Below are 14443 nucleotides of genomic sequence, written 5' to 3'. Positions count from 1 at the left end.
GTATTGCAGGTATCAAATACGCATTATGCTCTCGAATATAAGTGTAAGGGATCTTTATTTTTTTGCGTAGTTCTTGGTGTCTTCGTTGTCGTCGGGATGCATTAGATGATGATGAAGGCGAGTCGGAGTCTTGGGTCATCGTTTCGCCAACGCTGGGGTTTTCGAGTTGTTGTTCTTGTTGTACATCAGACATAGTAGATGATGATGATGGTGGTGGTGGAGGTAGTGAGTCTTCTGGGTTATGGCGTGTCTTCGTTTCGCCGACGTCGGAAGTACTTGGGGGGATGAGTTGTTGTTGGTCATATGTAGGAGTGTTATTAGGACTACTAAACTTCTCGTTAACGGAAATTTGTAGTTGGTTGATGAGGTTGGAAATTGTTTTTGAGGATTGATAATTGGTGCTATCAGAATTTTCACTTGTTGAAAAAGGGATATCAGGTGGTGAAGGTAAGTTTGAGTTTGTTGTAATGGACCGAGGGTTTGTTTCATTCATGGCCATACTCAGTTGCGGTGATGTTTATGATGATGATCATGAGTGAATCATAGATAAAAGCTTAAAGAAATAAGGAAAGCTTGGAAATTATGTATTATTAGGATTCTCGGAAAGTGAAATTGGTTGAAAGATTTTCTTGGTCTTCTTGGAGTCACAGCCTCACAGGAAGCACAGAAATGTATTTTCTTTTATGAAACCCTAGGACTCAGATTTTTTCTGTTTATATAAGAAGTAATTATATCAAGAAATAATTTGATTGGATACCTTTTTGTACGTCGACTTTTGCGGTTATTTTGGCAGCAAAAGAAGCGATTCGTTATAGTAGGCGAGTAGCTAGTACAGAGTCCATGCTAAAACAGATACTACCTCCACAAAATCTTCTCTTTTTGACAATTTTTCACTATTTATAAATTTCATTTTAACTATTATTTGTAATTAATATATAAGAAAAAATATAGTCATGTGTGATCTTATTAAATTCGTCTTAACATCCCCTCAAAAAAAAAAAAAAAATTCGTCTTAACATATATTTTATAAATATCTACTTTATAATTTTTACAAATACATAATTAGATATATTAATGTCGAGAGTTTGACATTTGCATGTGTGGAAAATGAAAATAGCATGGGAGGATCATTAGGATTCAGGGGGAATAGCAAGTACCTAGTGCAGACTTGTCATTCAATAATTTCTTCATTAAGTCATAGGCGAAAAAAATGAGTTTTTCTCCAACTTATTTTCCCTTCATATTTTCTCTCGACGTATGTTTGCTAAAATGCATTTTAGCCATGGCCAAAAAATCTGGAGGTCGAAGCAAGGTTGTGTAGCCTAGAGGTCTGTCATCGGACTCTCAAGCGCTTAAAACTCGATATGTTGATGAAATCATGGGAGTTGAAGATATTAATTTTTGTTTTTTGTGAAGAAATTTTGACACCGATCTAAATTGTCTCTTCAAAGTTTGAAGCAACAAGCTAAAACTCGTCATACATTCAGAGTGGTTGGATTCAATTCAGATGAGCCCAAAATCCATATCGGTAGAACCTGTTGCGAAGGAAGGTATGTCTGAAATTCCAAATTTATAACAATTTGAAGAAATTGATATTGATAAGGATATAGAGAATTCTGTTAATGTGAATGGAACAGTAGATTTTGGAAATGTGAATCAAATAGTAGCTTCTGGAAATGTTGTTTTAGACATATATTGTGCATATTGAGATAGAAGATATATAGGATGAGATTGATTATTTGAATTCATCTATTGTTTGTCATGTGGTTGGATCGAATCTGCAATTGCAAGTAATGAAAGGTTTCATTAAGGTTCCGTTTGGTAGGGCGTAAAACATTTTCAGTGTAAAATGATTTTCATGGAAAACAATTTACAATGGAAAACACAATTCCAAAATTAGTTTTCCGTTGTTTGGTTTCATGTAAGAAAAATGATGAAATGAAAGGAAAATGAAAGGGAAAGTAAGGAGGTAGTGAGAGGAGTGTACAAGAGAGATAAGGAAAATAGTTTTCCCTTCATTTTGAAAGGAAAACGGTTTTCCATCATTGGAAGAGTAATTTTACCCCAAGGGAAAATGATGTTACACTCTTTTGCCAACCAAACAATGTAAAATTGAAAATATAGGAAAACAATTTTCCGGGAAAATGTTTTACGCCCTACCAAACTGAGCCTAAGCGAATTTGGAACCAAAATAATGTAGAAAAAGTGGTTTTAGTGGAAGAGTGTTCATAGTTCGATCTGCTACAATGGATACTAGAGATTAGATCCTTGGTGGAGCATATTTTTTTGAAAGCAAACCTCAAATCATGAAACCCTGGACACAAGATATGGAATTTGAGAAGCATGAGATTGTAACTTTACCTATTTGGATTTAAGTGAGAGTTGGATTCAAATATTGTGGAGAATAATATATATTCAAGATTCATCTTGGAAGGCCATTACAGCGTGATGAAGCTATACTAGGAGAAGAGAAAAGGTACAATTTGCTAGAGTGTTAGTTGAGGTGAAAATGAAGCAAAATTTTCCTGATGTCTTGTCATTTATGGATGAATATGGTGAGAAACAGTCCGCTTATATTTCATATGATTGGAAATCGAGTGTATGTTCTAATTGACAAAAAATAGGACATGACTGAAAGGACTGTAGAGTTATTATGAAGGTGAAAAAAAATTGGGTTCGAAAATAGGTTACTCATGTTCCTGTTACTGGAAATCATAACATCCAGCAAGCTTCTAGACTTGGAAATCAAGTTGCTTCTGTTGAGTTGGATTGATTTCAGAAGTCCTTAAAGCCAATAAAACTTAAACAATCTCAGATTAAGCCTACTATCATAAATAATGCTTTTGAGATGCTAGAAGATGAGGTTGAACAAGGTGGTCAAAAGATAGATGATGCTTAGAGTTCTCAAGAAAGAGGAGTAAAGGAAGTGGGAGGGAACTCTTCCACTTCAAATGGATATGGTTTATTTTAGAATGTTAAGGGGATTAATCTAGCTAAAAACCAAACTGATGTGAAGCAATTCATTCAACATCATAATGTAGGGCTAGTTTGTCTTCTAGAATCTAAGGTGAAGGCTTCAAATATAGGAAGTCTATATCAGAGAATTTTTGGAGGTTGGTGTTTTAGTAGTAATTCTTCTTTTCATGATGGTGGAAGAATTATTATCGCATTCAAGCCTGGAGTAATGTTTATTGTAAGAGTTCTTGGAGGTTCAAGTAAAGCATTGTTTCGTTGAACCTGTTAGTGGTTTGACGATCTTCTTTTGTACTTTCATTTATGCCTTTAATGATTGTAACAGAAGACTGGAGTTATGGCAGGAGTTGAGGAGGTATAATATTGAGCAGCCTTGGTTGCTTAGTGGGGATTTGAATTGTGTTATGTTTGTTGAGGAGAGGATTGGAAATCGATCAAGTAAGAAACTATGAGTATGAGCAAATTAATCTATGTACGCAGGAGTGTAATATGAGTGATTTGAAGTCCACATGTAATTTTTTTACCTTGAATAACAAACAACAAGATAGTTCAAGAGTCTATTCCAAGACTAGTAGAATCATGGCAAATCCAAGCTGGATGGATTCTTACTCCACATCTGAAGCTTTTTTTTTTCCCTAAGTACGTACTTTGATTAAAGAAACTCAATTTTTAACCAAACTAATCAAAGGGGAGACGAACCAACTAGGTTGGACCCCCTCACCCAAAGATTATACCAAGCTAACTAGCTACACCAGTACAATTTCCTATTCACAAGCTATCAAACTCATATCTCCTCTAGATATTTTTTGAGGCAATACTAAATGAATTATGGCCTTAACAATAATTCGCACCTAATTTTCTAATGCTAGGAACACACTCACTAGTAGAATAAATGCTTATTGTTACGGTCATTAAGTGGCTTATTGCGGCGGTTTTGACCGCGCAGCAATTAAGGGGGGCAACAATATGTAAATAATATATTGATGCGGTTTCTAGCCAAAACCGCAGCGATATGTCCTGGTACAAGTAAAAAAAAATCTTTTTTTTGACATTTGCCAATTAAATTTGAAATATTAAAACCAGATAACTAACCCATTCACTTTCCCTTAAATTCGCAGACAAACTGAAGATAAAATTATGACATGAATCTCATTAATATATAAAGATGAAAAATCCATCAATATTACAAAAGAATAAAATGTAAAATGAAAAGGCAACGAAAAAACAATCTAAAAAACAATAAACAGATCTAAAAAAAAGGGAAAAAAAAATTTAAAACGAAAAAAAAACAATAAACAAATTTAAAAAAAAACTATCTACAACAAAAATGAAAAAAAAAACCAAAAAAAAGATCTACAAGGAACGCTCGACTCCAGCATTTTCGCAGCACCGACAACTTTTCACCGTCGCCATAATTGAAATGCGTCCATGTCTTGTTGTCGCCATCGCTTGTCTCACTCATCGCTGGACTCCACCATTTCCAACGTCATGATTTCTTTATTTCCTTTTTCTTTTTCTAATTGTTATAATGTGAGTTCTAAAAGTGAAATATGTTCAACCTCACAAAACACGAACGAGTGTTGGGTTTTTTTTGGAATGAATCTTGAAACGACGACGTGAAAATCTCGAGATAAGCCACCAAGACTAGAAAATTTGCGTTCCGTTGCTTTATTGTTCGGTGATGATGCCGACAAGGTGAGAGGTGAGAGGATGAGAGGATGAGAGAACGACTGAGAGAGTGAGAGGAAAGAGAAGGAGTGAGAGGAAAGAGATAGAGAGAGAGGAGGGCGTGAGATCTGAAGGGAAATAGGCGCAGGAGAGATGAAAGAAGGACAAAAAAAACCCTAACACAACTTATATACTTTTTTTAAAATATTTTTTAATGATATTGTTGTGGTTTTTGTTAAGAACCGCAGCAATATATTAAAATATTATTTTTTAATATTATTTTAATATATTGTTGTGGTTATTGTCAAGAACCGCATCAATATGTCTGGTCAAATAGTCAAATTTTTTCAAAAAATTTCCTGCTAACACCATATTGCTGCGATTTTAGGCCGAAATCGCAGCAATATCGTTATTTTATATTTTAGCTTTTCTTTTTACGTGATATATTGTTGCGTATGGGTAAAACCGCAGCAATAAGAAATTATTCTACCAGTGACTAGTGCCAGTATACTTTGTTCCTATTTTGCCAATATCGAATATTCTAGAGCAGACGTCTTTACTTGCGTAACTTACTTTTGAACTTTTGACCTCCTAGAATGTTGAATTCACCTGATGAGTTGTTATAAATCATCAGTAACAACATGGCATTTTACCCACCTTTTAAAATCAGCTAAACAAATAGCGCTCATATGGCCGCACTTGAATAATAAATGTTGATGATCTTCATTAGCACTAGCACAAATAAAACACAGAGGATTATTGCTTATCCAATCCGATCAAGCCTGGGTTGCAGTCTGAAGTTTTTCTTGCACTACAACCAAAAAATGAATTTATGTTTTTGGAAGATTCAATCTATTCTAGACCATTGTATCCCAAGTTACTCTTACTTGCTCTCCAATCAATTTCTCATATATATACTGCTTTCAAAGAATAGTAAGTCATGTTGTTGAACTCAACTTGAGTATAAACCTGCTTCAACTTCTCCTTTACATGATATACTTCTACCAGTACTAACTTGCTCCTGAATTAGGAACATATCCCTACCAGTCCGCATCCTTGATGTAATTTATTATTGTGGTTTCTCTATAATCGCAATAATAGGTTGATTTATACACTTTAATTATTTATTTTTTCACGCTTTCTATTGCTAAGGAGTATATCTACAACAATTTAATAGCAGTAATATTTCTACTAGTTTTGAACCAGACAAATTAGCTGATTAATTTGCTCTGGGTCAGGGTTCAAAGTTAAATCTCCCAAAACCTGAACTAGTTTGGCCCCAATTTTGTTGACGAAAGAAGGGTAAATCAGTCCTTTATGGGCTGTGGTTCAGCATAATTTATAATGGCAGTCTTGTAATATCTGTCCTAGTATGTTTGTCCTTTATGCATATCCTCCTAGGATCATGTGCAAACTTTATTGGGTCATGTGACCTATAGAATATTCCTAAACAGATGCTATTAGGTCATGTTGTAACTAGAGACATATATATAGGCTGCTCTCTTGTAGTCCAAGTCAGTTTTGGAATGAATAAAAGAATACCCTAAAATTATGCTGCATGAGAGAATTTATTGAGCAAACACACAGTGACGGCTGCTCAACATGGTATCAGAGCTGAGGTTCGAAAACTCTTATTCTTTCTCTCTAAATGCAATGCTTACAATGTATGTGCTGTGTGTGAATCCTGAATCTTTTTCTGTAAGAAAGTTTTAATCTTTAAACATAGTTCTTTTTGAAATTCTGCACATGCCTTGCTAAGTTGTGGAGTGTAGATAAACCTTAGAAATAGAGAAAAATTGAGTCTTTCAATGATTTAGTGAAGATTTACAGCAACGTATACTCAGGTATGAGTAATACAAAGATAGATGTGACCTCACCTCTGTATCTGCACCCATCTGAAGGGACCAACACTATATGTGTTGAGAAGTTGGAAGGATCCTCTAACTACAGGTCATGGAAGAGGTCCTTTGAAATTAGCCTAGCTTCAAAGAGAAAGCTTGGGTTTGTCACAGGGGGAGAAAAACGAAATGGTAATGATGCTGTAAAGGCTGAGGCTTGGGATACTTGCAATAATATGGTCATATCATGGATTCTGTCCTCTGTATCAGAATCAATTAAGAAATCAGTTATGTTTGTCCATAGTGCTGCAGAAATTTGGAAACAACTGGAACAAAGATACTCAGTCTCAAATGGGGCTAGGAAATACAAACTTCACAAATGCTTGTATGACACCAAACAACATGGGAGACTTGTTGCAGATTATTACACTGATATGAAGTGTATGTGGCAAGAATTGGAAGCCCTAAGTGACTTCCCTGCTATCTCCAATGTAACTGGAGAGATAACAACTTATATTGATGCAGTAAGAAGAGAAGAAGAAGAAAATAAGCTTTTCCAGTTCCTAAATGGACTGGATGATGTTTATGGACCACAAAGAAGCCATGTACTTATGATGACACCTTTGCCTGATGTAGATATAGCCTGCAGCATTGTGCAACAAGAAGAGTCTCAAAAAGACATCTTGAAGAATGTGAAACATGAAAATGATGTATTTGCAATGTTCACCAAGAAGAGTGAAAATACATGTGGAAACTGTGGGAAAGTAGGGCATGCTACTGAGAAATGCGGGGCTTGCAAAGCATGTGGAAAGACAGGCCACTCCTCTGATAAATGCTGGTCTGTAGTTAGGTATCCAAGTAAGACAGGCAGACAACAGCAAGATGGGAAAGGTAAAGGCAAGGAAAAAATGATGTACAGAGGATTCACTCCCAGGGAGCAACAGAAGGGTTCATACACAAAGTGGGGAAAAGGAAGGGCAGATAGAAAAATGAGAATGGCTGCAAATGCTTGTAGTCAAGGTGATGGAGCATCCAGTGGAGGAATTTCTGCCGCTCATCTAGAACAGCTTCTAAAGCTTCTTCCTCTGCCCTCCAAAGGTGGAGATGATGACTCAGGTGAAGAAATGGAGGTGAACTATGCAGAGATGCTTGAATGTAATTTTGCTCAGAGTGAAACCAAAGAGTGGATCATAGATTCTGGAGCCACTCATCACATGACTGGAAAATTTGAAGTGTTGACTAGTGCTGAGTAAACCACACATCATCCCAAGATAAACTTACCTACAGGTCAAACCTCTGTAGTCTCTCATTGTGGAGAAGTGAAACTTGCCAGTGATTTGAAGTTGCAGAAAGTTATGTATGTGCCAGCATTCAGACACAATTTGTTGTCTGTCCAGAAGCTAACTAAGCAAGAAGGGTGTAAAGTGATTTTCCATCCAGATTACTGCATCATTCAAGACTTAAAAACCTCAGAAGTAAAAGGTGTAGGTAGGGCAGTGAATGGAATATACTATCTGATCAATGAGCCAATAGCTCATGTGCTTGAACAAGATTATAAAGGTGTGCAGAAACTCCAAGGGGAAATGTTAAGATAGAAGCAAAGAGGGATGTAATTCTTGCTGCCAACACTGAACTAAAAATCCCTACAACAGTAAAGAAGGGAGGAACAAGACTAAACACTACCATCTGGCATAACAGGCTTGGTCATGCCCCCTTGAAGAGAATTCAAAGTATTCCAGGACTTCAGGGGTTCAATGTGAACAACAGTGAGGAATGCTTAACTTGTCCTGTTGCAAAATTTACAAGGCTTCCTTTCAAGCAAAGCACAAGCAGAGCTAAAGAGCCCTTTGAGTTACTTCACATAGATACCTGGGGCCCTTACAGAGTGCACACAAGGCAAGGACATAGGTATTTCCTCACCATGGTTGATGATTACAGCAGAATGACTTGGATTCAATTGCTCAAAGCTAAGAATGATGCCTTTGATGCTATTGAAGAGTTTGTAAACCTTGTGAAAACTCAATACAACAGATGTGTGAAGAAGATTAGGTCTGATAATGCCCTGGAATTCGAAGATCAACACTGCAAAGCCTTGTTTGCCAGGTTAGGCATCAAACATGAGACTACCTGTGCTGACAGACCTGAACAAAATGGAAGGGCTGAACGAAAGCACAGGAACCTTCTGGAAATGGGGAGAGCTTTAAGGCTTCAAAGTGGTTTACCACCTCAGTACTGGGGTGAGTGCATCCTGACATCAGTTCACATCACCAACAGGCTCCCAACACCTCTGCTCAACAACCTTTCTCCCTATGAGGTACTTCATAACACTAGACCTGTGTATGATTATTTAAGATGCTTTGGCTGCCTGACTAAATCTGTGAATCCAGAGAGAAAATATGATAAATTTTAACCCAAAGGTGTCCCATGTGTGTTCATTGGATATCCTATGAAAAAAAGGGGTTACAAACTATTAAACCTACTTAATAATCACATCTTTGTGAGCAGGGATGTAAGATTTTTTGAACACATCTATCCCTATCATGTGTTCAAACCCCACAGTGAACACACCACACCTTTCACCATCCATGAGGCTCACAGCCTTGATGACTGGTTGGAAGATCACACTGATGAGCTACCCAATGATCCCATACCTGAGGAAGTTCCACCACCAGAACAACCTACTGAGCCACCTATAACTGAAGACAACACCCCTGTGAGGCAGTCCAGTAGACCTCACAAACCTCCTATATGGATGCAAAACTACTATACAGGCACTGCTACCTTAACCCACCCCTCCAAAATCACCTCTCTCACTCACACTACAACCACCCCTCAATTTGCCTGCTTCATGACCAAACTCTCTACCCACACTGAACCTAAAAACTTCAAAGAAGCCCTTCATCATCCTCACTGGGTGCAAGCAATGAATGATGAGCTTGCTGCTCTTGAACTTAACCAAACCTGGGATGTCACTGACCTACCTCCCCACAAAAAAGCTATTGGATGTAAGTGGCTCTATAAGACCAAATACAACCCTGATGGCACCATTGATAGATACAAATCAAGGCTAGTGGTCCTTGGTAACAGACAGAGGTATGGGATAGACTATGAGGAGACCTTTGCCCCTGTTGCCAAGTTAGCCACTGTGAGGTCCCTCTTGGCTGTTGCTTCTGTTCAAAATTGGATTGTACATCAGATGGATGTAAAAAATGCATTCTTGCATGGTGAGTTAAATGAAGTGGTATACATGAAATTCCCACCTGGGTATCAAGGCCTAGGACACAGACTTCAAGTTGACCCTACAGGGAAGTCTAGTGTGATGTCTATCCATAACAAGGTGTGTAAATTGAACAAGTCTCTCTATGGACTCAAGCAAGCCCCTAGACAATGGTTTGCAAAACTCAGTGATGCTCTCAGAAGTTTTAATTTTCACCAATCCAAGTCTGATTATTCTCTTTTTACCAAGAGAGAGGGAACCTCATTTACTGCTATCCTAGTATATGTGGATGATTTATTAGTTGCAGGTAACAACATGCTTGCAATCACTGAAGCCAAATCATTTCTCTCTTCTCAGTTTCATATGAAGGACCTAGGGAAGCTTAGATACTTCCTAGGCATTGAAGTGGATAGAACTCCTGCAGGAATCTTTCTCTCCCAGAAGAAGTACCTCACTGATGTTCTCAAGCAATTCAATATGCTCCACTGTAAACCACTCAAGCTTCCTATGGAAGCTCACATTAAACTCACTCCTTTCTTGGGTGACCCTCTACCTGATCCTAACATCTACCAACAACTTATTGGCAAACTTATCTACCTTACTATTACAAGACCTGACATAGCTTTCTCCATTCATCTCCTGAGCCAATTCATGCATCATCCCACCTGTGTGCACCTTCAAGCTGCAAAAAGGGTCCTCAGGTACCTCTCTGGCTCCCCTGATCAAGGCATCTTACTAGCCTCTTCCTCCTCTGCTACTCTCACTGCATACTATGATAGTGACTGGGCAGGCTGCCCAGTCACCAGAAGATCCACTTCTGGATTCTGTGTTCTATTGGGTGACTCCCCTCTCTCTTGGAAAAGCAAAAGACAATCTGTAGTGGCAAGGTCTACAGCAGAAGCAGAATACAGGTCAATGGCATTAACTGTGTGTGAGGTCCTATGGTTAAAACACCTACTCAAAGACCTTGGCATCTCATCTCTTGCTCCTACTCCCATACTTTGTGATAATCAGGCTGCTCTAGCTATTTCTGCCAGCCCTGTCCATCATGAGAAAACGAAACATGTTGACATTGATTGTCATTTTATCCGGGACAAAGCTCATGAAGGCATCATCAGTCCTACCTATGTTCCTTCCTCTAAGCAACTTGCAGATGTTTTCACCAAACAGCTTCCAGTGACTCAACACCAGCTTCTTTTGTCCAAGCTTGGAGTGTCCTCTCCTCCACTCTCAGCTTGAGGGGGAGTGTTGACGAAAGAAGGGTAAATCAGTCCTTTATGGGCTGTGGTTCAGCATAATTTATAATGGCAGTCTTGTAATATCTGTCCTAGTATGTTTGTCCTTTATGCATATCCTCCTAGAATCATGTGCAAACTTTATTGGGTCATGTGACCTATAGAATATTCCTAAACAGATGCTATTAGGTCATGTTGTAACTAGAGACATATATATAGGCTGCTCTCTTGTAGTCCAAGTCAGTTTTGGAATGAATAAAAGAATACCCTAAAATTATGCTGCATGAGAGAATTTATTGAGCAAACACACAGTGACGGCTGCTCAACAAATTTAGTATAGTTCAGGGATCAGGCCAGGCTGGGGCAGTTCAAGACTTGGGTCGGGCTGGGGATTCTTGAGTTTGGCACACCAGTTTAGTGTCTTTTTTTTTTTGCATAAATGAAAATGCGTTTTATTTTTTAATTTAAATTGCATATAAACTAGTATTTAAAGTAGATAAGTTTCGATATCATCCATATACATTATTATTTTTTTATGATTGGCCAGAGGATGAAGAATTCTTATACATTTTTTCGATCGGTTTAACAGGTTGGTTACATATTGAGTACGGTTCATGGCTAGTTCCGGGATAAGTGCGCTTCATGTTCCAGTTAAGGGGTAGGGTCGGGCCATTTTCCTCACACATTAGTTTGGCCCACGAGAACCCGTTTGGTTTTCCATTTCTCGGACGGTTGACGTATGAGCATCTAGCAATCCGATCTCTGCTGGTCTTCTTACGGGTCGGTTTAGGCCTAGATCCGATAATCCCGGCCAATAACCACGTATACTAAATATAGAAGTAGAATGTATCAGAAGAGGTGACGAAAAATATTGATGACAAGGTCATATCCTTCCTCAGTTCCTTGATAAGATTGGAGATGACATACTCACGAAGAAAGAAGAAATTCCGTTGTGGAGGGCCATAAAGGCCCACAATATCTGCCCACAATAGAAGCATATCGACTATCGAGTATTGATTAAATCGCTACGTGTACAAGTGCTATAGCCCATATAATTTTGTTACACGCAAAACAACGGGCCCAAAAATCACTATTTCTCACTATTCTAATAGATGATTAAGGTGATGATGATGATAAAGTAGATCATGAAATTGGGCCTTAATACACTAATATTTCAGTATGTGGTAATTTTGGCTTTGTTTTTCATGTTAAACTAGTTATATATGTGTAGGCAATAGTAGGTGAACATGCAACAGAATTTTGGCACTGAGATCAGTATTCAGTAATCATGTTTGATACGTATCTAATGTTCGTGTTTTCTGAAGTTCTGATTATGATTATATTTGAAATACAATCTATCGAATTGTTTTTCTTTTTATTGATATATATAAAATAAATAGCTTAGGGCACTTTCGGTATTAATGTGGTTTTTTTTTTTTTTAGTTTTTTGATTTTTAAAGTCATATGATATATGTCTTATAATGAATAAACGATTAATCAAATTTATTGAAAACATGATGATTTTAAAAACTGACAACTAAAAAGTGAAAATCATTTTTTCTGGTTTCCTGTTTTTGATTTTTAGTTTTCAAAAAAAAACTGAAAACTGAAAACAAAAAACGATAACGAATGGGCTTTTAAATTTGTTATGTTTATGTTGAGTCACTCACTCACTTGTATAATGTGGTGGAATTGCTATTTTCGGGATATGAGGGTGGTAAGTCAAAAAAAGTTTGCGGTGTGGACACCATGCATAAAATATGTGGCAATGTTTTCCTGTCATTTACTCCCTCCGTCTTTTATTGGTTTACCCCTTTCTTTGGGGCACATTTGTCGAAATACTAATTTGAACCTTAATATCTCTAATTTTCGATAAGCAAAAATTACAAAAAGTTGATATTTGGATAATACACATTGAGACGAATCCAACAAGATCTCACATGACTATATTTTTCCTTAAATACAAATTACAAAAGATAGTCAAAGCATGTATGTGAATAGTATCAAAAGTCAAAAGGGGTAAATCAATAAAAGACGGAGGGAGTAATTAAATGGTTTTAAATGCTTTTGTTTCATTTGAGTCACTCGCATTACTCGTATAGTTTTTTGGCATTACCGACTTTGGCACGGTAATGTTAAATAGTTATCTGTATAAATATATTAGAAGTATAAATATATTAAAAGACGTGCATAAACAAGAAAGTGTGTCACGTGACGATTTTCCTAGAGAGTTTTAGTTTATGCAATCTATGTATAATAAAAAATTTAGAAATTGCATAGTATAGGATTTGATCCCGAGACCTCAAGTACATATACTAAAGTCTAAACCACTCGACTAAGTTATATTTAGTGTTATTATCATAAAGTATTATATTAATAAATGAAATTTTTTCTTACCCGAAGTATAGCCCGGGCCTAATAGCTAGTTACAAGAGCATTTTTAGTTACTTTGAGCAAAGTTATGTCTAACTTGGGGGTTACATGAAACACTTGGGATATCTTAAAGGGTTTGACTTTTTCCAATAACTTTACAAAAAATTCTTCTTTTTTTTACATCAAGAAAGCTTGCAACTAAAAATAGAAAAGCTTATAACTTTACAAAATTGCCACTATATACATTATGAAAAATTTGTAATTTTCTTTTTTTTTTTCATTGCGAAAATTTGCATCAATCAAAAGACGAAATTATATACTAAAGCTATTACAACGAAACACGAAACATAAAGCAAAAAAACATTACTATGAGCTTCATTGGCTACTCTTACATATCCTACTAAGAAAAACCAACTTACTGCTAATTCAATCCAAATGAACCTTATCTTGGGTGATTTTTGGTGGGTTTGAGTAACATGTTTTGTCGATAAAGACCTAATATAATGAGATGGAGCTTGTTGAAATACTGATGTCAGACGATCTTCAAAGATAGATTACTGCAGTTCATCATGTTAAACCCTTTGTTCACAAGATGATAAATCTCAAGATGTTTTAGTAGAAATTTCTTCACGGGGTTCTACTGATGGAACTACAATAGAAGTCACCTCCTTTGGTGACTATTAACCCTATTGCAAGGGTACCCAAAGTTTTACCTCATAAGGCTGAAACTCAAAATACGTGGACGTCGAAACTTGCCCCAAAACAAATTGGATGACCTCCCAAAAGATGCGTTTTTGGTGTGTGATGACAGTTATCACACAAATTGGGACGAATTAGCTTGATTGAATTTGTCCATTCTTTGGATATAAAGATTTGACCTTACAATCCCGAAACCAGAAGATCGAGCCGTTACATACATAATTCCTATCCTAGATTGAGGATTGCCTCTCATCTTACCCAACACTTCGACTCCTAAGCCGCTTGAATCGAGCAAATGCCAACTCAAGGAGGAACTGCATTATAGATATGATTTCCAAGATTCCCTCGTCATAGGAAACCAAGGTCCTTTTATTGCCCACCTAGTACTACTATAAGCCACCTTGGCACAACCATAACCAAAATAGCAAGGATAATTGGAT

This window comes from Beta vulgaris, chromosome 4, assembly GCF_026745355.1.
Source record: "Beta vulgaris subsp. vulgaris cultivar EL10 chromosome 4, EL10.2, whole genome shotgun sequence".
Classification (NCBI taxonomy): domain Eukaryota; kingdom Viridiplantae; phylum Streptophyta; class Magnoliopsida; order Caryophyllales; family Amaranthaceae; genus Beta; species Beta vulgaris.
This window is presented reverse-complemented; position numbering follows the sequence as displayed.